This window comes from Pristiophorus japonicus, chromosome 19 (genome assembly GCF_044704955.1).
Source record: "Pristiophorus japonicus isolate sPriJap1 chromosome 19, sPriJap1.hap1, whole genome shotgun sequence".
Classification (NCBI taxonomy): domain Eukaryota; kingdom Metazoa; phylum Chordata; class Chondrichthyes; family Pristiophoridae; genus Pristiophorus; species Pristiophorus japonicus.
In genome coordinates, this window is record NC_091995.1 from 16,158,794 (window position 1) to 16,183,862 (window position 25,069).

At 42.8% G+C, this 25,069-nt stretch overlaps 1 pseudogene; it reads left to right on the top strand.

The window, feature by feature from the left end:
* The first annotated feature begins 382 nt into the window (after positions 1–382).
* The window catches only part of LOC139230131 (zinc finger protein 850-like), a 101,088-nt pseudogene continuing 76,401 nt past the window's right edge, over positions 383–25,069 (top strand).

Here is a 25,069-nt window from a genome sequence, read left to right on the forward strand (position 1 = left end):
AGGAGTTAAACTGGTTGCCGCTCTGTCTGCTTATTTCCTCCTTCCTAAGATGACCGACTAATGTCAGTATTTACTCGGTGCTCTGAGGAAACACATTGCCTTTTTTTTTACGTAACAATGCAGAATACGTATAATTCACGGTTAGAGATTCGTATGCTCTGCTGCAGGGCTCAATTGCACCGATATTTATCAAATAAAATTAAAATTCGGCGCTTTCTACAACTGGCATTCATTGGCAACGACAGGTTTGCAGCCGCAGTGCATTTGGAAATCAATCCACATATATATTTACATGTATATATAAACCAGACACACTCACACGTATATACATGTATCGACACACCAGCGAGTTTACACTAGGGAGAAGTCGTTCACCCGCTCCATGTTTGGGAAGGGATTCACTCGGCCATCCACAGTTCTAAAGCACCAGCTGGTTCATATCAGGGATAGATCATTCACCTACTCTGAGTGTTGGAAGGGATTCATTCGGTCAACGAGACTGCCTACACACCAGCGAGTTCACACTGGGGAGAGGCCATTCACCTGCTCCACGTGTGGTAAGGGATTCACTCACTTTTCCAGCCTGCTAAAACACCAGCGAGTTCACACTGGGGAGAGACCTTTTATCTGCTCAGTGTGTGGGAAGGGATTCACTCACTTTTCCAGCCTGCTAAAACACCAGCGAGTTCACACTGGGGAGAGACCATTCACCTGCTCCACGTGTGGGAAGGGATTCACTCACTTTTCCAGCCTGCTAAAACACCAGCGAGTTCACACTGGGGAGAGACCTTTTATCTGCTCAGTGTGTGGGAAGGGATTCACTCACTTTTCCAGCCTGCTAAAACACCAGCGAGTTCACACTGGGGAGAGACCATTCACCTGCTCCACGTGTGGGAAGGGATTCACTCACTTTTCCAGCCTGCTAAAATACCAGCGAGTTCACACTGGGGAGAGACCTTTTATCTGCTCAGTGTGTGGGAAGGGATTCACTCAGTCACCCAATCTGCTGACACACCAGCGCGTTCACACTGGGCAGAGGCCATTCACCTGCTCCACGTGTGGGAAGGGATTCACTCACTTTTCCAGCCTGCTAAAACACCAGCGAGTTCACACTGGGGAGAGACCTTTTATCTGCTCAGTGTGTGGGAAGGGATTCACTCAGTCACCCAATCTGCTGACACACCAGCGAGTTCACACTGGGGAGAGACCTTTTATCTGCTCAGTGTGTGGGAAGGGATTCACTCAGTCACCCAATCTGCTGAAACACCAGCGAGTTCACACTGGGGAGAGATCGTTTATCTGCTCAGTGTGTGGGAAGGGATTCACTCAGTCACCCAATCTGCTGAGGCACCTGCGAGTTCACAAGTGATTGCAGTGTTTGGATTCTGCTGTTATTGCTGCTGTTATTCACATCCTACTGAATCGTGTTCATTCTGTTAGTTGGTGTTTGTTTCTGCTGCTGTTAATGAACCTTTAACTAGGTTGGAGTTTAGTATTTTGATATTTCAATTAACGGTGCGTCGATATTTGATGACTCCAAGATAAGAGGAGACCAACTAATGTCCTGTTACTGACTGCTCCATTTTTGATCGGGGAGGAGGAGTCGTGAGAGATCGGGGTCCAGGAGCATTGTGATCGGGGCCCAGGAAAGGCGAGGGTTCAGGGCCCAGAAGAGGCGAGGGCCCATGGGGAGCACGGGCCAGCCCACGTTGCGATCTATGGATAGTAGAAGCATGTGTGCGCACTAGGTCCATGCAGCAGAGCTTGGTCTCCAGTCGTCTTGGTTAACCCTTGCCAGTGAATCTAGACCTATCTCTTTCAAGCCCGTGTGGTGGCTGGTGTACAACGGCCACCCCACGTTAAAAGAATCCATGCACAGGCATCTTCCACCCTTCAGTAAGTCGTTCGGGACCTAGAATGTCAGGTCCATCATGAAAATACCTGTGGACTCATCCCTTTTTGGTGTGAAAGCGTGTCATCCTCGATTCGAGGGACTGCCTAATACTTTACTCATACATGTATATACTCATAATTATAAATATTTTAATGTATATATATATATACATATACACAAATATATATACAAACACGCACATTTTGTGGTATATGTCAATGACTTAGACTTGAATGTATGGGGTATGATTAAGAAGTTTCTATGATACCAAAATAGGCTGTGTGGTTGCGAATGAAGAAGAAAGCTGCGGACTGCAACATGGTATCAATCAACTGCTCAGGTTGGCAGAAGAGTGGCAAATGGATTTCAATCCAGAGAAGAATAAGGTAATGCATTTGCGGAGGGCTAACAAGGCATGGGAATACCCATTAAATGGTACGACACTGAGAAGCGTAGAGGAACAAAGGGCACGTTGGAGTGAATGTCCACAGATCCCTGAAAGTTGCAGGCCAGGTAGATAAGATGGTTAAGAAGGCACACGGATTATTTGCCTTTATTAGCCGAGGCATATAATACAACAGGGTGGTTATGCTTGAACTGTATACAACATTACTTATGCCAGTTAGAGTACTGCAATCAGTTCTGGTCACCACATTACAGGAAAGATGTGATTGCACTAGAGACGGTGCAGAGAAGGTTTAACGAGGATGTTACCTCGTGTGGAGAATTTTAGCAATGAGGAAAGATTGGATCGGCTGGGTTTATTTTCTTTGGAACGGAGGAGGCTGTGGGGAAAAGCTATTGATGAGTATACATTTATATGGGGCCAAGATAGAGTGGATAGGAAGGACTTGTTTCCCTTGGCAGAGGGATCAACAGCCATGGGGCATAAATACTAAGTAATTGGTAGGAGGTTTAGGGGGGAATGAGGGGACATTTTTTCACCCAGAGGGTGGTCTGAGTCTGGAACTTACTTGGATGTGCACTTGAAGTGACGTAACCTACAAGGCTACGGACCTGTCGCTGAAAAGTGGGAATCGGCCGGATAGCTCTTTGTCGGCCGGAGATGATACAATGGGACGAAATGGCTTCTTTCCGTATTGTAAATTTCTATGACTCTATGATTTTACATGCACACAATCATATATGCATGCACACACACGTATGTATTATATACATGTATTTATATATACACACACACATATACATATACATATATATATCAGAATAAAATTGAATTATGTTATGTCAAAATTCAGTTACCACTTACGCCTGGTTTCCAGTTTGGTCATATTGGTTAAGCCCCATCTTGCTTTCCCGTTAACTATACACACTGAAAATAAAGAAAATGAAGAATTGCATTTATATAGCACATTTCACAACCAAATTAAATAATTTTTGAAGTGCAGTCGCTGTTGTAATGTAGGAAATGCGGCTGCAAGTTGCGCACTGCAAGCTCCCACAAAGTTGATAACCACTGGATAATCTGTTCTTTTTTGTGATGTTGGATGAGGGATGACCAGAACACCGGGGAAGACTTCGTGGGATCTATTGCGACCACCTCAGAGAGCAGATGGGGGTCTCGGTTTAAAGTCTCATCCGAAAGACGGCACTCTGTGAGTCAGCCTGGATATTTCTGGTCCCAGAGATGAGAGTGCTGCCCACTGAGACACGGCTGCTACTAAAATGTCAATTCACCTCAAATGGGACTCGAACCCACAAGCCCTCAGTAAGGAGACCAGTGCCTTATTCATTAGGCCACTGGGACTGGTAGACGCAATCCCCTTACTATCTCACTCTACTTTTAACGTATTCAAAAATGCGGCACACATAATCATCCTCCGTCTTCTTGCAATCTTCGGGCTTTTAAAAGTCAAATTTGAGCTCATCTGATAATTACTTGATTTGCCTCATCCTCTCCCCTGCTCGTTTCAACCTCGGTTCCTCATTTAGAAAGTTAGAAACATACAGCACTCTCTCTTTCCGCCTGTCCCATGTCTTCCGTTTATGTTAGCTCCAACACAAGACGGGTGAGAGCTCACAGTTCAACCTAACACTTAACATTTCATTAAAAAATATGCTTCCTGACATCAGATGAGGGGCAGATTTTGGCTTTGGTATAGATGTTAACTTCGTGCGATAACGTCAAACGGGCGATGTCAATGAAAATATCAATGGCTAGAGATGGAAAACGGACTGCAATTGGCTATCACCCGTAAAAATCTTACCCAACAGTCGGAGTCAGATATATGTTTTCCGCCTCACAGAAATTTTATTAAAATGCTATTAATTATCATTTCGGTAATTCTGGTTGAATAATATGGGTCGAATTCCTCTGGTCCCTCCTATGTATCGACATCTTGAAAACGTTGATCAGCATTTCTCGGTGAATCGGAAGCATTTGTTCAAAGAATTCCTAGACAATCTGGATAGAATATTGAAACCTTTAAGAACGTATTTGCCCCGGTCGAATTCGTGTTTCTCCGCGGTGATTTTAAGCGAACAATTACAGGGCGCACAGTTAGGAGGGTGTCCCATTAACGCACACACTTTACAAGGGCACACAGTTAGTTTATCATCGCCGTCTATATGCGAGCGTTGCGAGCACAAGAGCCAGAAACCTCGATGCGCCGCACGGAACAGGAGTTAAACTGATTACCGCTCTGTCTGCTCATTTCCTCCTTCCTAAGATGACCGACTGATGTTAGTGTTTACTCGGTGCTCTAAGAAAACACATTTTTTGTTTAACTTAGCAATGCAGAATACATATAATTCACACGTTAATGAGAAGGACATGGTTATAGATTTGCCTGTTCTGCTGCAGGGCTCCCACTGCACCGATATTTATCAAATAAAATTAATCATAAAATTAATCTTCGGCGCTTTCTATCATCGGCACTCGACCCGCAGCGATAGGTTTATAGCCGGACAACATTTGGATATCAACCCACACACACATATATATATTATATATATATATATATACACATATGTATATATATATATATATGGACATATAAAGCAGACACACTCACAGGTATATACATATATTTACACATACTTATATATATACAAACACACACTTTTTGTGGTATATATCAATGATTTAGACTTGAATATACGGGGTATGATTAAGAAGTTTGCAGATGATACAAAAATAGGCTGTGTGGTTGATAATGAAGAAGAAAGCTGCGGACTGCGGGAAGATATCAATCAACTGCTCAGTTGGGCAGAACAGTGCCACGTGGAATTCAATCCGGGTAAATGTGAGGTAATGCATTTGGGGAGTGCTAACAAGGGAAGGGAATACACATTAAATAGTACGACACCGAGAAGGGTAGAGGAACAAAGAGACCTTGGAATGCATGTCCACAGATCCCTGAACGTAGCAGGCCAGGTGGTTAAGAAGACATACGATATATTTGACTTTATAAGCCGAGGCATAGAATACAAGAGCAGGGAGGTTATGCTTGAACTGCATTAAACACTAGTTAGGCCACAGCTAGACTACTGCAATCAGTTCTGTTCATCACATTACAGGAAAGATGTGATTGCACTCGACAGGGCGCAGAGGAGGTTTACGAGAATGTTGCCTGGACTGGAGAATTTTAGCTATGAGGAACAATTGGATAGGCTGGGTTTATTTTCTTTGGAACAGAGGAGGCTGAGGGGAAACCTTTTTGAAGTCTATAATATAATGAGGGTCCAAGATAGAATGGATAGGAAGAACCTATTTCCCTTGCCAGAGGCATCAACAGACAAGGGGCATAGATAACAAATAATTGGTAGGAGGTTTAGAGGGGATTTGGTGGCACATTTTCTCACCCAGAGGGTGATGGGAGTCTGGAACTCGCTTGGATGTGCACTTGAAGTGATGTAACCTACAAGGCTCAGGACCATGAGCTGGAAAGTTGCAAACGCATTTCCTATATTACAACAGTGACTGCACTTCAAATAGTATTTAATTTGGTTGTGAAAGGTGCTATATAAATGTAATGTTTATTTTCAGTATGTAAAGTTAATGGGAACAGGATAGGGAGATAGCTATGCTACCAAACTGGAAACCAGGCGTAAGTGGTAATTGCATTTTTCATATAACATAATTATGTTTTAATTCTGAATTATATATGTGTGTGTATATAAATATATGTGCGTGTATATATATATATATATATGTGTGTGTGTGTGTGTGTGCGTGTGTGTGTGTATCAATGTGTATATAAATACATGCATATATTTATATATTTAGACGTGTGTGTGTATGTGTGTGCGTGTGTGCGTGTGTCTGTATGTATATATGTGTGGATTAGGTTGGATAGCTCTTTGTTGGCTGGCGGGGACACAATGGGAAGAAATGTCTTCTTTCCATGATGTAAATTTCTATGATTGTATGATTCTGCATACACACACAAACACACACACGTACACATATATATACATGTATTTATATACACAAAGATACACATACACACATATATATATATATATATACACACATATTTATATACACACACGTATATATTTCAGAATTAGAACAGAATTATGTTATATGAAAAATGCAGTTACCACTTACGCCTGGTTTCCAGTTTGGTTGCATTGCTACCTCCCCATCCGTTTCCCATTAACTTTTCGCGCTGAAAATAAAGAAAATAAAGAATTGCATTTATATAGCACCTTTACAAACAAATTAAATACTTTTTGAAGTGTAGTTACCGTTGTAAAGTAGGAAATGAGGCTACAACTTGCGCAGAGCAAGCTCCCTCAAAAGTGATAATGGCTTGGTTATCTGTCTTTTTGTGATGTTGGATGAGGGAGGGCCAGGACACCGGGGAAGATTTCAAAAATACTTCAAGGGGTATTTTACAACCACCTCAGAGAGCAGACGGGGTCTCGCTTTAAAGTCTCATCCGAAAGACGACACCTGCGCTTTGCTACACTGTGTGTGTCAGCCTGGATATTTCTGATCCCAGAGATGAGGGTGCTGCCCACTGAGACACGGCTGCTACTAAAATGTTAATTCACGCAAGACGGGACTCAAACCCACAATCCCTGGCTTTGGAGGTCAGCGCCATATCTATTAAGCCGCTGGAGCTGCTAAACGGTTCGCTTCTACTATCTCACTCTACTTCAAGTTTTCAAAAATGCGGCACACATAACCATTCCCCGTCTTCTTGCAATCAGATGAGAGGCAAATTTTGGCTTTAGGAATGGATCTCGACTTCGTGCGATAGCGTCGAAAGGATGACGTCAATGGGGAAAGATGGAAAACGGGCTACCAATTGGCTATCACCCATTAAAATCGCACCTGACAGTCGGAGTCAGATGTATGTTTCCAGTCTCACAGAAGTTTTATTGAAATGCCATTAATTATTATTTCAATAATTCTGGTTGATTAATATGGGTCGAGTTCCTCAGGTCCCTCCTGTGTAGCGACATCTTGACAGCGTTTCTGGGTGAATCGTAAGCATCTGTTCAAAGAATTCCTAGACAATCTGGATAGAATTGTTGAACTGAAGGATCTTTTAAGAACGTATTTGCCCCGGCGAATTCTTGTTTACCCGATGGTAATTTTTACCGTACAATAACAGGGCGCACAGTCAGAAGGGCACTGACAGGTACACACATTACAAGGGCACACTCAGTTAGTTTGCCATTGCCATCAGTATGCGAGGATTGCGAGCACAAGAGCCAGAAACCTCGGTGTGCCCAGCCGAACAGGAGTTAAACTGATTGCCGTTCTGTCTGCTTATGTCCTCCTTCCTAAGTTGGCCGACTGATGTCAGTATTTACTCGGGGCTCTAAGAAAACACGTTATTCTACTTACCAATGCAGAATTCGTATAATTCGCACGTTAATGAGGAGGGAATAGTTATAGATTCGTCTGCTCTGCTGCAGGGTTCCCATTGCACCGTTATTTATCAAATAAAATTAAAATTCGGCGTTTTCTTTTACCGGCACTCGACCCGCAGCGATAGGTTTGTAGCTGGACTGCATGTTGGAAGCAACACCCATATACAAATATATACACACATACATGCACGCACACTTATATATAAATGCATATACATATATACATAAACACACACACATATATACATATATATATATATATATACATACACACACACACACACAATACATGCACAAATATATACTCACATATACACACGTAGATATATACACACATACGTATATACACATATATATATACATATATATACACACACATATATATACACACATACATACTTATATATACATACATACACACATATATACGCACAGATATATATATATATACACGCGCATATATATACACACACGCACACATATATACACATGTACATACCTATATACACATATACACATACATATATATATATATATATATCAGAATTAAAACAAAATTATGATAAATGAAAAATGCAATTACCACTTACGACTCGCTTGCAATTTGGTCGGTCGCATAGCCGTCTCTCCATCCCTTTCCCTTAACTTTACGCGCTGAAAAGAAAGAAAAGAAAGGTTTTCATTTTAAAAGCGCCTTTCGTCTCCCCAAGACGTCCCATAGTTACAACAAATGAACTACTTTTTGAAGTATCGTCACTGTCGTAATGAAGTAAAATCGAATGTCAACTTGTGCACAGCATGTTTCCGGAAACAGCAAATGTGATCATGACTAGATAATCTGTTTTTGTGATGTTGATTGAGGGATAAATATTGGTTAGGACACCGGAGATAACTCTCGGCTCTTCTTCGAAATAGCGGCGGTAGGGTCTTTTACACCCATCTGTGAGAGCAGACGGGGCCTCGGATTAACGTCTCATCCGAAATACCAGCAGGTGTCTGAGACTCCCTCAGGTCGGAGATTGTAATGAAAATTCTAACCTTGTTAAAAGAACTGATGTCCGACTTTTCCAGCCACCCTTTAAGAAATCCGACTTTTGCGCAAATCACCAGCGTTTTTTTCAACTCGTGTCCGCGGGACTGTGGGGATCATTCAACCCTCCTCCGCCATAACTCACGGCGCAGCTCAGTGGCACTGACTCTCCCTCCACTGCAGTTGTGAAGTTAGCAAACTGGAATACGGTGAGACTCAATCTCTGACCGTCTATAAAGTAAAGGCAGTTTTAATTCAAACCCGTCCGTGTTGCATTCCGAGTCTATCAAACGAGAAACTATAAATTTAGATCATATCAAACATTAAAATAAAAAATGCGAAATTATTCGGTTTTCGACAGTGGCGCCTATATGGAAATATTTCCCATTTAATTGCGTTCACCGGCGAATTTAGTTTGTTGCAATGCTATAAATGTTTGAATCTTGCATTATTTCACATTGTTACGCTTCTTATTTAGCTGCGGATGTCTCAGTATATCACACCGTCTTGAGTAGCCGCAGATCGGTTATCTCCGCAGTGACTCGGAGCCTGTGACGTTTGCGTGCAATTGGGGCAATTAATGATGCTAAGATCGGGCTCGCCATTCATATGTGCAAATCAAATGGCGACTTGTGGCGAATGTGCCCTGCAGCTATGTAATTCGAGGGTATATCTATCAGGAATAAACGAACAGGCTGGGTCTCTTTTCGCTTGAAAAGAGAAGGCTGAGGGGTGACCTAATAGAGATCTTTTAAATTATGAAAGGTTATGATAGAGAGAATGTTTCCACTTGTGGAGAAGAGCATAACTAGAGGCCATCAATATAAGATCGTCACCAAGAAATCAAATAGGGAATTCAGAAGAAACATCTTTACCCAGAGAGTGAGAATGTGGAACTCACTACCACAGGGAGTAGTTGAGAGAGTAGCAAATATGCATTTGAGGGGCAGTTAGACAGGCATATGATGGAGAACGGAATAGCGGGTTCTGCTGATAGAGTTAGATGAGGAAAGATGGGAGGAGGCTCAGTGGAGCATAATCGCTGGCATGGGGTGGTTGGGTCGAATGGCCTGTTTCTGTGCTGTATGTCCTATTTAATCCTGTGTAATCCTATGTTAGCTAGACGGTCTGAGGCTTATTGCTGCGATCAGAGTCCCGTCAGGAAGATGTCTGTTTACATTGCACAAGCCTGCAGTTCATTCAATAACGGGCACGGCTGCTTTCTGGTCAACCTCGACCCAACCTGCTGCTGCCTACATGAATTCAGTGAAAGCTCGGATATGTTTACTTGCGTCACGAATTGATTGTGAATTTTTAAGGAGAAACACTAATCTTGTCCCTTGTAATGTAACACTTCGCTGAGGGTACCCGGCGCCACAGTATTAAAACTTCGCAGACTGACGCATGAACAGTATTCTAACTGTTCTGCTGCTGTACAGAAAAGGGTTGAGTGTTTGGACTGAATGTTTAAGATTGCGAAATACATTCAAGAGCTGTTCAAAAATATGAATGACATGAATGAATGAATGAAAGAAATGAAATGAAAGACCGAAGGAATTAATGTACAGTCCCAGGTTTAGAATCTCCATATAAAGATCTTAGAGAGGGTGCAGAAAAGATTTACGAGAATGGCTCCAGGAATGAGGGACTTCAGTTCCGTGGATAGACTGGAGAAGCTGGGATTCTTCTCCTTAGAGCAGAGAAGGTTGAGAGAAGATTTGATCGACGTGTTCAAAATCATGAGGGCTCTGGACAGAATAGATGGAAAGAAGTTGTTCCCATTGGCGGAAGGGTCGAGAACCAGAGGACACAGATTTGAGGTGATTGATAAAAGAACCAAAGGTGACATGATGAAAAACTGTTTTACGCACTGATTGGTTAGGAACTGTAATGCACTGCCTGAAAGGGTGGTGGAGGCACACTCAAACCCAGCTTTCAAAAGGGGATTGGATAAATACCTGAACGAAAAAGGTGTAGGTCTATGGGGAAAAGGCGGGGTAATGGGACTAGCTGAGAGCTGGCACGGGCTCGATGGGCCGAATGGCCTCATTTTGTGTTATAACCATTCTATGATTCCTTATGATTCCAACGAAACATTGAATGAATTGTATCTATTTTCAAATGTTGTGCATTTAACGGGAATGTGGAGCAGGGCCTCCATTACTTCCAGCAGTAGGGTACGGTATGGTACGGTAGTGTAGTAGTTATGTTGTTATGTTGCTGGATTAGTAATCCCAAGGTTTAGAGTAATAACGTTTAGACAATGTGGGTTCAAATCCCACAATGGCAAATTGAGACTTTTATATCCAGTTTTGTAAAAACGTCTGAAAACATAAAGGTGGCATTATTAAAAGTGACCAGAATGTGTTGTCGTAAAACACCCAATTATTTATCCAATGTCCTTCAGGGAAGGACTCCTTACTTGGTTCAAATCCCACCACGGCAAATTGAGACTTTGATATTTTCTTTCAAAAATTCTGAAAATAAAAATACAGTATCAGTAAAAGTGACCATGAAGCTGTTGTAAAAAAAAAACTTTTACGAATGTCCCTCAAGAAAGGAGTCCTTACCTGGCATGGTCCATAGGTGACTCCAGTTCCACTTCAACGTGATTGACGCTTAATTGTGCTCTGAAGTACCCTGACAAGCCATTCAGTTGTATCAAACGGCTACATTGTAAAAGGTCAAGGAGAAGGTCTACCTTCTCAAGGTAACCAGGGATTAGGCACTAAAAGCGATGCCCGTATCCCAAGAATGATTTGTGTTTGTTGTTGCAGGTAGCTGAACTTGGTGTACAATGGTATTTTTGAAGCCGTCCGTTAAGCTCTCTCGAATAGATATTAGTGAGTTCGATGAGCGGACACAACGACGAGTATTATAAATAGCCACGCTGGTTCGAAAATAACTAACATCACCCAGCAGTACACGGCCTGCACAGACTTGGTGTTCATGTGAGCGCAGTCACGTACGAGGTAAATTTACCTCATGCGTACAGGTCGGTTTACAAGGCTTGCAGACATAAATGAGTTAATGTGCGAAATACGTGCAAATTTCAACACCAGCAACACTTCAATTCACTGTGAACACTTTTAAAGATAATCTATCTTTACTGTACCTGCCCTACACTGTGACCATTTGTGAACGCAATATTCGTGTCAATTTCATGTCATTTAATGTTATCTTTCCACCAATTTTTAGACAGAGACTTATTTTGTGAGGTCATTGCATTTGCTTCCGTGGATGGTAATGTGCTGGGAGATTTCCGTAAAGCAACCCGCTGCAAATGAAATGCAATTATATTTCAACGCAGAATCAGAGAGAAAAAATCATTCAAATTTACTGCACAGAAGGAGGCCATTCGGCCCATCGTGTCTGTGCTGGCAGAAACAAGAGCTATCCAGCCTAATCCCGCTTTCCAGCTCTAGGTCCGAAGCCCTCTAGGTTACGGCACTTCAAGTGCATATTCAAGTATTTTTAAATATGAGGAGGGTTTCTGCCTCTACCACGTTTTCAGGCAGTGAGCTCCAGGCCCCACCACCCTCTGGGTGAAAAACGATCTCCTCAACTCCCTTCTAATCCGTCTACCATTACAGGTACCTGAATACATCACAACTGTTTTTCCCCTTGTTATATTGACATAAAAGGGAGGCCGTTTGGTGGGGCGGGGGGAGGATGGAATTCGCAAAATATTTCAATACTTTCAATTCGAATTGAGGATTCTTCCACATCGCCAAATACGCCATAATAGCTTGTTGAAATGTAGGATGCATATAGACGGTGAGAAGAACCATCATATTACACCGCCCTACGAATACATCAGAACGCCAGGGCGTCACATTCGCCTGTGGCTAATAAGTTTCTGCCTCGCTGAAAAATAATACAGATTCCATCTTCTTAGTTGCATTAAATCAATCATTAAAACATGGAAATAGAAACTAGTATTTGAATCCTTTACATGTTCTTTGTTCTCTTCATTCCTTGGTCCCTTTCGGCTGCACCGCCAATCTCCAATGCTGCGCGTTCAATCCGAGGACCAAAAGGTCTTCACATGCAATGGGTGAGACTTGGCCACCGGCGGCACTTGGTGCGAGGAGGGAGCGTCTAGTTATTGATCGCAGCCTCCACTAAATAACAGGAATTGGATCAAAATGGAAGTTCGAAGCCGTTTGAACCCTGTGATATTTCACACTGGAGCACGCTGTGTACATTTTATAATCTCATTTTCGATGTAATGCTGTGTAATTTTATTAAAAATATGAACAATTGATTGTTATCACGGCGTTCACTTTTGAATGAGCTCCAGTTCACGGAAGGTCTAAGCTGTGGAAGCCAGCCAGGAAATGCATCTTCTCACTTTCACCTCTTCCCAATGGTCCTCTTTATCCCCAGCCCTAACAAACCCCATCTTTTTATTCATGGGATGTGGGTGTCGCTGGCAAGGCCGGCATTCGTTCCCCATCCCTAATTGCCCTTGAGAAGGTGGTGGCGAGCTGCCTTCTTGAACTGCAGAGGGCAGTTATGTGTCAACCACGTTGCTGTTGTTCTGGTGTTACATATAGGCCAGACCAGGTAAGGACGGCAGATTTCCTTCCCTAAAGGGCATTAATGAAACAGATGAGTTTTTACGACAATCCGGTAATGTCATGGTCACCATTACAGATACTATTACAGATTTATTCAACTGAATTTAAATTCAGCTGCCGTGGTGGAATTTGTACTCACATCCTCCAGATCATTAGTCCAGTTAATTACAAGTTCAGTAAATAACCACTACTGTACCCCCTACCCTGCGTGAGCCCCAGATCCGCTCACTTGTTCTCCCCCTCATCTCTACCCTCAACTATGATTGACTTACCCTCTCTCTCCACTCTGAGTTTCTTTCCATTATCCCATTAGCTTCTTACACATTCGTGCATCCTCGGTCCATAACACAACCTCTGCCGCTCAGGTTCAGCCCTATATCCCACTCAAACACCATCACCTTCCGTTCACCAACCTGGGATTATAGCCCCACTCCCTTACACCCTGCCTCCTCCCACCAGAAGTGTAATGTGAAAATCCTCCATTAGTCTCCAGTCCCTCCAAGAGTTCCTTCCTCATCGGCGTGTTGCTCAGCTCTGGGAGTGAACAATTTGTTTATTAAAGATTTAAAACGCTTCAGTTAGAACATGGTGTTATAAACACTTTGGAAAAAGAACACGAATTGATAGTTCCCGGTGCTGAGAGACGGACGAGAATCACCAGGGGATACGGGGAGGAAGCGCGCAAAGACGGGCATGCCACGGCCGAAGGACATAAGACAGGTCAGGGCAGAAGGAAGTTACTTTGATGCTGGGTTTTAGAAGCGGTCGAGTACCTGAGAGACATCAGAATGAGGAGCAGCGGCGCCACCTTGTGGAAGGTCCGCATATTACTGCAGCGTGACTGGCAAATGCTGACTCATATTTTTGCAGTGTCTGTTGACAAAAACAGGTACTGAAAAAAAATATGAAACAAGAAATAACTGGATTGTTAACAGATAGTGTTCACTTAACCCAAGGTATTATAGGTAGTTTTACCAATAGGATTTCATACGTAGATTCCTCAATTTTTCGCAGAATATCAAAATAATGATGCTAAGACAATAAAGAAAAGTAGTGCAACTAGAATCAGGAAGATTATCAAACTCGTAGGCAACAGGTTACAGAAAATAATCAAAAAGGCTAGAGGACTAGAACACAAGAGGTTATGCTGCAGCTATACAAAACCTTGGTTGGACCACATCTGGAATACTGTGAGCAGTTCTGGGCACCACACCTTTGGAAGGATATATTGGCCTTGAAGGGAGTGCAGCGTAGGTTTACCAGAATGATTCCCGGACTTCAAGGGTTAAGTTACCAGGAGAGATTACACAAATTGCGGTTGCATTGCTTGGAATTTAGAAGTTTAAGTGGTGATCCGATCGAAGTTTTCAAGCTATTAAGGGGGACAGATAGGGTAGATGGAGAGAAGCTACTTCCGCTGATTGAGGATTCTGGGACCAGGGGGCATAGTCTAAAAATTAGAACCAGACCTTTCAGGAGTGGTGTTAGGAAACACTTCTACACACAGGGTGGTAGAGGTTTGAAACTCTCTTCAGCAAACAGCAAAAGATGTAAGGTCAATTGTTAATTTTAAATCTGAGCTTTTTGTTTATAGCTTTCTGTTAACCAAAAGTATTAAGGGATCTGGGGCAAAGGCGGATGGAGTTAGGTCGCAGATCAGCCATGATCTCATTGAATGGCGGTGCAGCATCCAGGGGCTGAATGGCCTCCTTGTGTTCCGATGTTGCTATGAGCGGTGGATGACAGATTCATTTTAATATTCATAAGTGTAAAGCAATTATTATGAATCAAGATACCAAAAGAAGGAACATTTGTTAAATACTACAATGGGCACGACAATCAGGAAATAGATCTAAGCATTATATAATGGATACATATATCAAATCAAAAGCAAAGCCTTTCACTGCAGTGATAAAAATGCCAAATACTCGGTTGTATTAGCAGAGAGGCGGGGTGTAATTCTAAAGACATGTATCATTGTACAAGGAACTGGCCATAGCTTATGCAGTGTTGTATGAAGTGCTGATTATTTAACTGTAAGATATTATTCCCTTGATATAGTACAGAGCCAAGCAATGAAAATGGTCACAGGCATCAACATCTTAATTATCAGTAAATTTTAATCAGTGGACCTTGCTTCTTTCCTTAAATTGCTAGAAATTGCAATGGAAGATATGGTCATTTGGTCCCTCATGCCTGCGCCAGTAACAGTTCCACATTACAGCTATCTTCTCTAATCCCATTGATTTCTCCCGCTAATAATGTGTTTCTTCGCCTTAATTAATACCACACTTTGAAGGTTTAAGACCCACTGCAAGAATTAAACTCATAACCTAGGGTGATACGTTAGCAAAGTATTGCATAGTTAAAGGTTCTGGCCAACATTCCTCCCGAACCAACAGAAAAAAAGATCGGATGTATATTCGGATGCATATTAATGTGAATATACAATGTGAAAAATCATAATAGCAATTCTTGTACTTCCAAAAATAATGAATTGATTGTGAATTACTTTGGAAAGTCCTAAGAAGACCTAATATGGCTCTCTGAATACATGTTTGTTTTTTTCTTTGTCTCTTCAAGAATTTCAAGAACGTTCCCCTAAATAGTGCCATTGGCTTTGCTTCAAAATGTACGTGTGGCCGCTCATTGCGCTTCCTTTGCTTGAAAAAACCCTTCTCCAATGTTTTTAAGATCCCCTTAATATTCTCTACCCCAGTGAATGGCTCATTTAATCTCTCATCGTGAATCTATCCACATATAATCCCATGAATCGCAGATGCAACCTTTCCATAACTCCAGTATTCTTTCTCTAAAGTTGTACTTAACGCTGGACTCAGTACTCTATTACTCCATGAAGGCGTATTCACTCGTATTACAGATTTTTATTCAGTATATAAAAAGCCCAGAATCACACCTTCGTTTAATGGCTTAATACAACTCTAGATTTTATAAAACAAACCGCGAATCTTTATTCCTAGATCGCTGTGGTCCTCTCCAACTCCACTTAGAATGCTAGTTTTATTATATTTCCTATGATTTTTTCTGAAAATGATCGACATCATATTTGCAAAAATTGGTATATGTTTCCTCCTCTCCTCTTGCAATCTCTTTCTCAATTTTCCACCTTGTGCAATTAGATGCAGTCATCACTTTTTGCAGACTGAGTTCTACTTTCCTGCACTGTTCATTTGTGTGCATTGCAAACGAGAATAATGTCAATTACTGGTGAGTCCTAAACCCAACCTGGGAACTACACACCAGGGAGCATTGCTCCATTTCTCACATCAGTTATTTTAATGCTGCGTTTCAATATGATTGTCAATTTGGTGTTCATATATATTAAACTATAGGTGCGCTATTCTGTAGGCACTGTCTAAGTTAATTACAATAGGCGCCTTATACATGGCAGATGATGGAGACTTTCCCCATCAGTCTCAGGAAACAACTTCAGAATCACAGTCAGGAGATTGCATCTTTTCTCACTGTTCTCGCAACAAGCTAGTGATTCGAGTGTTGATTTTATTGTTGATACGTTTCAAGGACACTATAACATACAGTTTTACTGAAAATGTGCACATGAACGCGTTTCAGTTGCGGTTGCTTTTTTAACAGGAATACAGAAAATGCATGTACTCGTCAGCATAACTATATAACAAAACAATATAACTGTTTCCCTTTGCAGAGGGGCCAATAACCATGGGACATAGATTTAAAGTAGTTGGTTGAAGGTCTAGAGGGGAGATGAGGAAAAACATTCACCTAGAGGGTGGTGGGGGTCTGGAACTCACTGCCTGAAAGGGTGGTAGAGGCCGAAACCCTAATCACATTTTAAAAGTACTTGGATATGCAATTAAAGAGTCGTAACCTACAGGGCTACGGACCTAGTGCTGGAAAGTGGGATTAGGCTGGCTCGGGCTTTTTCGACCATCGCGGACATGATGAGCCGCTTTCCGTGTCGTAATTTTTCTAAGATTCTATGATTTCTAAAAGATTGGAAAATTTAAATTGTTCGACCAGGGTGTGTGGTCATCAATTGCTCCAGGCATTTGAATATATGTGAGCTGGAGGTGAGGTTTTCTGCATACATATAAAAAGAGGAACAAAAATTTGTCAATTTAGAACTGAATTATACGTGTCAGTCATCCGTCCGTCTATATCAATGTAGATCGATAATCAGAGCTAAGATAAGCGATCGGGTTCTGGAGATCAGTGGCGCCTGCAGAAAACGGCCAAGAACAGCTCATATAGATTTCTCTGTGACTATTACCATAATCAGTAACCGAGTTGTATTGAGACCGAGTACATCTCACCGGCCGACATGGTTCCATCTGCCTTTTGGTTTTAACCGGAGTGGTCGAAATTTGGCTCGGTTGTGCTCTGTTGCTGTTTGGATGTTCACGGCAGACACGTGGCGAAGGCTTGCCCCCACAGATAAGTGTTACCTTGCTCATACTGTTGCTGAATTCATAGAACCAGGATTAGCAGAATGGAAGGCAGCTAGTCTGCAGTCCAACTGGTCATTTCTTTCCTCAACTTTATCATCTTCACGTCAATCGTCACTGAACAACATGCAGTTTGGGGAGGTTGCATCTACTGTACAAGAATAGAACCGCGGATAGCATGGAACTTTGGTACTATCGACCGGGGTGTCATTTCTTATGCTGTGTACTTATCAGAAGCCATCAAACTGCTTTTCTTTAGAAAATTCCCGAACGCTAAAACAAAAAGCGGCTTTAAAGACTAACACCATTTAATTCCGTGCATCGCTGAAGTTTGCGCATCCTGTGTTGTCACTGTGGAGACCGCAAATAATTCCACTCACCCTTTATTTGGTTTGGTGCTAAATGCACCGCTCACCTTGCTTGCGCTGTTCGCCCAGGGGCTCATTGTTTCCAACCTCTCCACTTGTGCACCGACGATGCTGTTCACTCGCCAGCTTGCGTTAATGCAGCTGATTAATTTTGCAACATGCGCGGGTGAGTTAATGGCGTTTATGCCCGTCGCGGATAACGTCCATCGGCTTAGAGAATAACGTCCATTTAAATTGGACCGTTTGCAGAAAACGGACATTTTTTGAAGAACAATTATAATATTTCCAGCTTCTAATTAGTATTTTCATTATTTGCTAGCAGGGCTGGGTGAGAAAACAGTTAAAAATACTTAAGGAACCCTGGGCTTCATATATAGAGGTATAGAGTACAAAAGTGTGGAAATTATGATGAACCTGTACAAACCACTGGTTCAGCCCCAACTGGGCACCACACATGAAGAAAGATGGAAAGGCCTTAGTGAAGTTGCAGAAAAGAATCACGAGAATGATTCCAGGAATGAGGGAGTTCAGTTAAATTGATAAGCTGGTGTTGTTCTCCTTGGAGCAGACACGGTTGAGAGGAGATTTGATAAGAGGTGTTCAAAATCATGAGCGGTCTGGACAGAGTAGATAGAGAGAAACGGTTTCCATTGACAGAAGTGTGGAGAACCAGAGGACACAGATTTAAGTTAATTGGCAAAAAACCAAAGGCTACGGGTAAGAAAAAACCTTTTTTATGCAGCGAGTGATCTAGAATGCACTGCCTGAAAGGGTGGTGGAGGCAGACTCAAGCGTGGCTTTCAAAAGTGGCTTGGATAAGTATCTGAAGAAGGAAAAAAATGCAGGGCTACGGGGCAAGGGCAGGGGAGTGGGACTAATTGAGAGCCGGCACGGGCCTTCCTCTTGTGTTGTAACCATTCTACGATTCTATGGTTTGAGACAACCTCACAAACGCTAATGGGTACCGTCTGTTAACATGATTTTTTTTCTGCAACTTACGTACAGCTGTCGCACGAACATGAAATAACGGGGTCACTGTGCTATAAGAATACAAGTCTTTCTAATCATTGGGGGTGAGTTGGGGAGGAAACCAACTTAACTTTAAGGCTCTGCAAATTTTATCTCAAGGTTTAAATCAACCTGCACCTGCACTTAGTTTATGCTGCTGAGTCTGATGCATTATATATCTGTGCCTGGCTTTAAATGCACAAAGCACATGCAATCATAACATATTTGCATAGGGGGGAAAAATTCAGGTCAAAAAGGGTCGATGACCAGAGTGCACACATTTAAGGTAATTGGCAAATGAACCAGTGGGGACGATGAGGAAACAAATGTTTATGCAGCGAGTTGTAATGACATGGAATGCACTGCCTGATAGGGAGGTGGAGGCAGATTCAAAAGGGAATTGGATGTAAACTTGAAAAGGAACTAATTTTCAGGGCTATGGCGGAAGAGCAGGTCGGGAGGGGGCTTGTCGGACTAATTCAACAGCTCTTTCAAAGGGCCGACGGGCAGGATGAGCCGAATGACCTCCTTCTGTGCTGTATCTTTCTATGATTCTATGTTTCACTGTGCTTAGCAATTAGTCCATCCTTCTCCATGCAGAGTTACAGTATGTTCTAGACCTGAGCGCATATCGGGCAGAACTGCCGCAATCTTCTCCCGATCTCCCGCCATAGCTTTAGAATCATAGAATGGTTACAGCACAGAAGGAGGCCATTCGGCCCTTCGACCCGTGCCGGCTCTCTCCAACTAGTTCCACTCTCCCGCCCTTTCCCCGTAGCCCTGATTGTTTTATTTTCCCTTCAGGTATTATACAATTCCCGTTTGAAAACCACGATTATGTTTTCCTCCACCACCCTGTCAGGCAGTGAATTCCAGATCCTAACCATTCACTGCATGCTAAGTTTTTCCTGATGTCGCCTTTGGATATTCTACCAATCACCTTAAATCTGTGTCCTCTGGTTTTCTATCTTTCTGCCACGCGAACAGTTTCTCTTGCTCTACTCTGTCTGGAACCCTCATGATTTTGAACACTACTATCAAATCTCCTCTCAAACTTCTCTGCTCTAAGGAGAACAAGCCCCAGCTTCTCCAGTCTATCCACGTTATTGAAGTCCCTCAGCCTTGGAACCATTCTTGTAATTCTTTCCTGCACCCTCTCTAAAGCCTTCACATCTTTCCTAAAGTGCAGTGCCCAGAATTGGACACAGTACTCCAGTTGTAGCCAAACCAGTGTTTTATAAAGGTTTATCATAACTTCCTTGCTTTTGACTCTCTGCCTCTATTTATGAAGCCCAGGATCCCATAAGCTTTTTTAACTGCTTTCACAACCTGCCTTGCCACCTTTAACAATGGTGGAAGATTGGCTGTGTTTAACCGAAGTTATGACGGGAGATGGAGATGAGCCCGCCACAAAAATTCCAGGCAAAACTTTTCATTTGATTTAAGCTGTCTGTGGGGCGTTCCTCGCAGTAAATGACTGCTGCATCTGCTTTCCGAACAATAGTGGTTGCACTCCAGAAAGTAACTGGGAAACACTTTGATATGTTTCGACCATGTGGTAGGGCACTGTACAAATTCAATGGCTTTTTTTATAAATGCAAGTGTGATTATTATTACGTAATCGGAATTTTTTTTCATTCGCGGGATGTGGGCATCACTGGCTCTTGTGTGGTGCAAATGTAACTTATCACTATCAGCCCAAGCCTGGAAGCTGTCCAGATCTTGTTGCATGCGGGTGCGGACTGCTTCCTTATCTGGGGAGTTGCGAATGGAACGGAACGCTGTGCAATCATCAGTGAACATCCCCACAATATACGCTCCACAAAATGTTCTCGCCAAAACAGGATCTTTCTACCAATCCGTTTCAATTGCATCCGAATAATGGCCACTTCTCAGTATCAGAAAAAATCATTCATCTTCCGCGCTGGTCATACTCAAATTTTAAAAAGTAAAGTATGACTTCCTGTATCTATCTCAGTGCTTGTCTCCTTTTTCTCATCCTCCCTTCTCCTTCCCCCTTTCCTTCCCTCTGTCTTTGTCTTTCTCTTCTGCTATCCCTTTCACAATTCCATGCTCTGATGTGGGGCGATCCCAGCAGATTGTAAAACCGCAAATGTAATGCCCATATTTAAAAAAGGAGGCAGACAAAAAGCAGGAAACTATAGACCAATTAGCCTAACTTCTGTCCATTATTAAAGAAGCAGTAGCGGGACATTTGGAAAAGCATGATTCAATCAAGCAGAGTCAGCATGGTTTTATGAAAGTGAAATTATGTTTGACAAATTTGCTGCAGTTCTTTGAGGATGTAACAAGCAGTGTGGATAAGAGGGAACCAGTGGATGTGGTCTATTTGGATTTCCAGAAGGCATTTGATAAGATGCCACATAAGAGGTTACTGCACAAGATGAAAACTCACGGGGTTGGGGGTAATATATTAGCATGGATAGAAGATTGCCTAACGAACAGAAAACAGAGAATTGGGATAAATGAGTCATTTTCCGGTTGGCAAACAGTGACTAGTGGCAGATGGAGTATAATGTGGGAAAATATGAGGTTATCCATTTTGGCATAGGTAACAGAAAAGCAAATTATAATTTAAATGGAGAAAAATTGCAAAGTGTGGGTCCTTGTGCATGACACACAAGAAGTTAGTATGCAGGTGGAGCAAATAATCAGGAAGGTAAATGAAATGTTGGCCTTTATTGCAAGGGGGATAGAGTATAAAAGCAGAGAAGTCCTGCTACAACTGTACAGAGATTGGTGAGGCCACACCTGGACTACTACGTAAAGTTTCTGTCTCTGTATTTAAGGAGGGGTATACTTGCATTGGAGGCTGTTCAGAGAAGGTTCACTAGATTGATTCCAGAGATGAGGGGCTTGACTTATGAGGATACGTTGAGTAGGTTGGGCCTATGTACATTGGAGTTCAGAAGAATGAGAGGTGATCTTATTGAAACTTATAAGATATGAGGGGGCTCGACAAGGTGGATGCAGAGAGGATATTTCCACTCATAGAGGAACTAAAACTAGGGGATGTAGTCTTAGAATAAGGGGCCGCCCATTTAAAACTGAGACGAGGAGAAATTTCTTCTCTCAGATGACTGTACATCTATGGAGTTCCCTGCCCCAGAGAGCTGTGGAGGCTGAGTCATTGAATATATTTAAGGCGGAGATAGGCAGATTTTTGAGCGATAAATGAGTAAAGGGTTATGGGGAGCCGGCAGGGTGGAGGGCAGAGAATTGGAGCTGTGTCCATGATCAGATCAGCCATAATCTTATTGAATGGCGGAGCAGGCTCGAGGGACCAAATGGCCTACTCCTGCTCCTATTTCTTATGGTCTTATGTTTATCCGCGTTCTCTTTCTGACGTCTCAGTATTAGCCCCGATTCCTTTTCTCAGTCCGTCACTCTACTTTTGTGCATTTCTCTTTCTCGACTCCTTTCCTTCCGACTCACAATACTCCGTCTTTGTCCCGCACTGGTAGAAAGCAACCGGCATTATAAAACGGTTGTTGAATGAAAGGAGACAATGAAACTTTGGATGCCATGTCGTTCGGGTAATCGATCGCAGGTTGTCGATCTGCCGTCACAATTTTATCAGTTCGGCTCTTGACGTTTGCGGTTTGCTTGTATTCCCCGCTGCTGAGTGACTCTGGGCGGGATGCTTTCAGTCGTGGAGACAGCGAGACGGAGCAGCACAACCAACCTATCTTTTCCTTTCAGACCCTGGCTCACTTGCTATATATTTGCAACACTTTCTCTGTGTGTTTTTCACGTTTCCAGTATTCGCTGTTTTACTTCTTATCTCTGTATCTACATAATGTGGAATGATAATTAACTTTACCTACAAATAATGCCGATCAGTGTTCGACAGGTGTGGCGTGCAGTCATTATCCGTTTTACTTTTCAGCAGGTGGGACGGATACCACGGTCTACCAGTTACCTCCCTTTATAACTGCAACAGAAGGGGAGTCGGTGAAACTGAACTGTGCCGTGGCTACTGCAGGAAACCTATCTTCGATGGGCTCAGCTCAGTGGACACGGGGTGAACCAAATGGGTACAAACTGGATAATAGTCCATTTTATGGAGACCGGCTGGAGAAATCGGACAAAGATTCATTTTTCAACAACAGAGTATTTATTATTATCTCCAACTTGATTGAGAAAGACTCAGACACCTATTACTGCTGGATAAACTTAATGCGAGAAGGGCAGAGTTGCGGAAATGGCACCAAATTGGAAGTGACGCGTAAGTTGCAACTTATTGGTTGATAAAGCATGTGTTTTCATTTTCTATTCAAACAGAGCAGGATGAGTTTTGGTCCAATTTTCCGGACTTGTGATAGGCTGGCTGACCCCAGCAATCTGGGCGCCGATTAGTGTCAGCTATGGCTCAGTGGTGGCACCCTCGCTTGTGAGCCAGACGTCATGGGTTAAAGTCCCACTCCAAGGACTTGAGCGCAAAAGTCTAGGCTGACGCTCCAGTGCGGTGCTGCGCTGTCGGACGTGCCGTCATTCGGATGAGACGTTTGCCCTCTCAGGTGGGTGCAAAAGATCGTTTGGCTCTATTTGGAAGAAGAGTTAATCCCCGGTGTCCTGGGGTCAATATTTATCCCTCAATCAACATCACTAAAAACAGATTACTTGGCCATTATCACATTGCTATTTGTGGGAGCTTGCTGTGCGCAAATTGGTTCCAAGTTTCCCAGTTTACAACAATGACTACACTCCAAAATAGTACTTCATTGGCTGCAAAATGCCTTGGGACGTCTCGTGGTCGCTAAATAAATTCAAGTCTTTCTTTCTTTCACGGGGATGGGAATACAATCTCAAGTCGCTCCTCTTTGCCATACTCAAATCTTTTTTCTCCTGGAAGGTGCTTGTATGTTTGTGAGTATCAGAGGATAAAATTGGAAGCAAAACGGGTGGATTAGCATTGGCTGGCTATTATACCACACACCAGATATTCTGTTCTATTGAAGAATGATTCCTGGGATGGGGGGTTGTCCTATGAGGTGAAATTGAGGAGACTAGGCCTATCTTCTCTAGAGCTTAGAAGAATGAGAGGTGATCTCATTGAAACATACAACATTCTCACAGGGCTTGACCGGATTGATGCAAGGAGGATGTTACTTCTGGCTGGGGAATCCGGAACCAGCGGTCACAGCCTCAGAATAAGTGGTCGACCATTTAGGACTGAGATGAGGAGAAATTTATTCACTCAGAGGGTGGTGAATCTTTGGAATTCTCTACCACAGAAAGCTGTGGAAGCTCCGTTGTTGAGTACATTTAAGAAAGAGATCAATAGATGTTTTGGATATTAAGCGAATCAAGGGATATGGGGATAATGCAGGAAAGTGGAGTTGAGGTAGAAGATTTGTCGTGATCTTATTGAATGGTGGAGCAGGCTTGAGGGGCCTAATGGCCGAATCCTGCTCCTACCTCTTATCTTCTTATGTCCTTATGAAATAAATATCATCTGAACCTGTAACGGGCTCCCAATACCGCTTGTGTTGCCAACCTGCTCATGCCCAAGGTGCCTACTTTGATTTAATTTGTTTCTGGGATGTGGGCATCACTGGCATGGCCGACATTTATTACCCATCCATAATTGCCCTTGAACAGGTGGTGGTGAGCCGCCTTCTTGAACCGCTGCAGTCTGCGTGGCAAATGTACTCCCCCACAGTGCTGTTAGGGAGGGAGTTCCAAGATTTTGACCCAGCGCCGATGAAGGAAAGGCCGATATATTTTCAAGTCAGGATGGTGTGTGTGACTTGGAGGTGATCTTGGAGGTGGTGGTGTCCCCATGCGTCTGCTGCCCTTGTCCTTCGAGGCGGCAGAGGTCGTGGGTTTGGGAAGTGCTGCTGAAGAAGCTTGGCAGAGCAGGATTG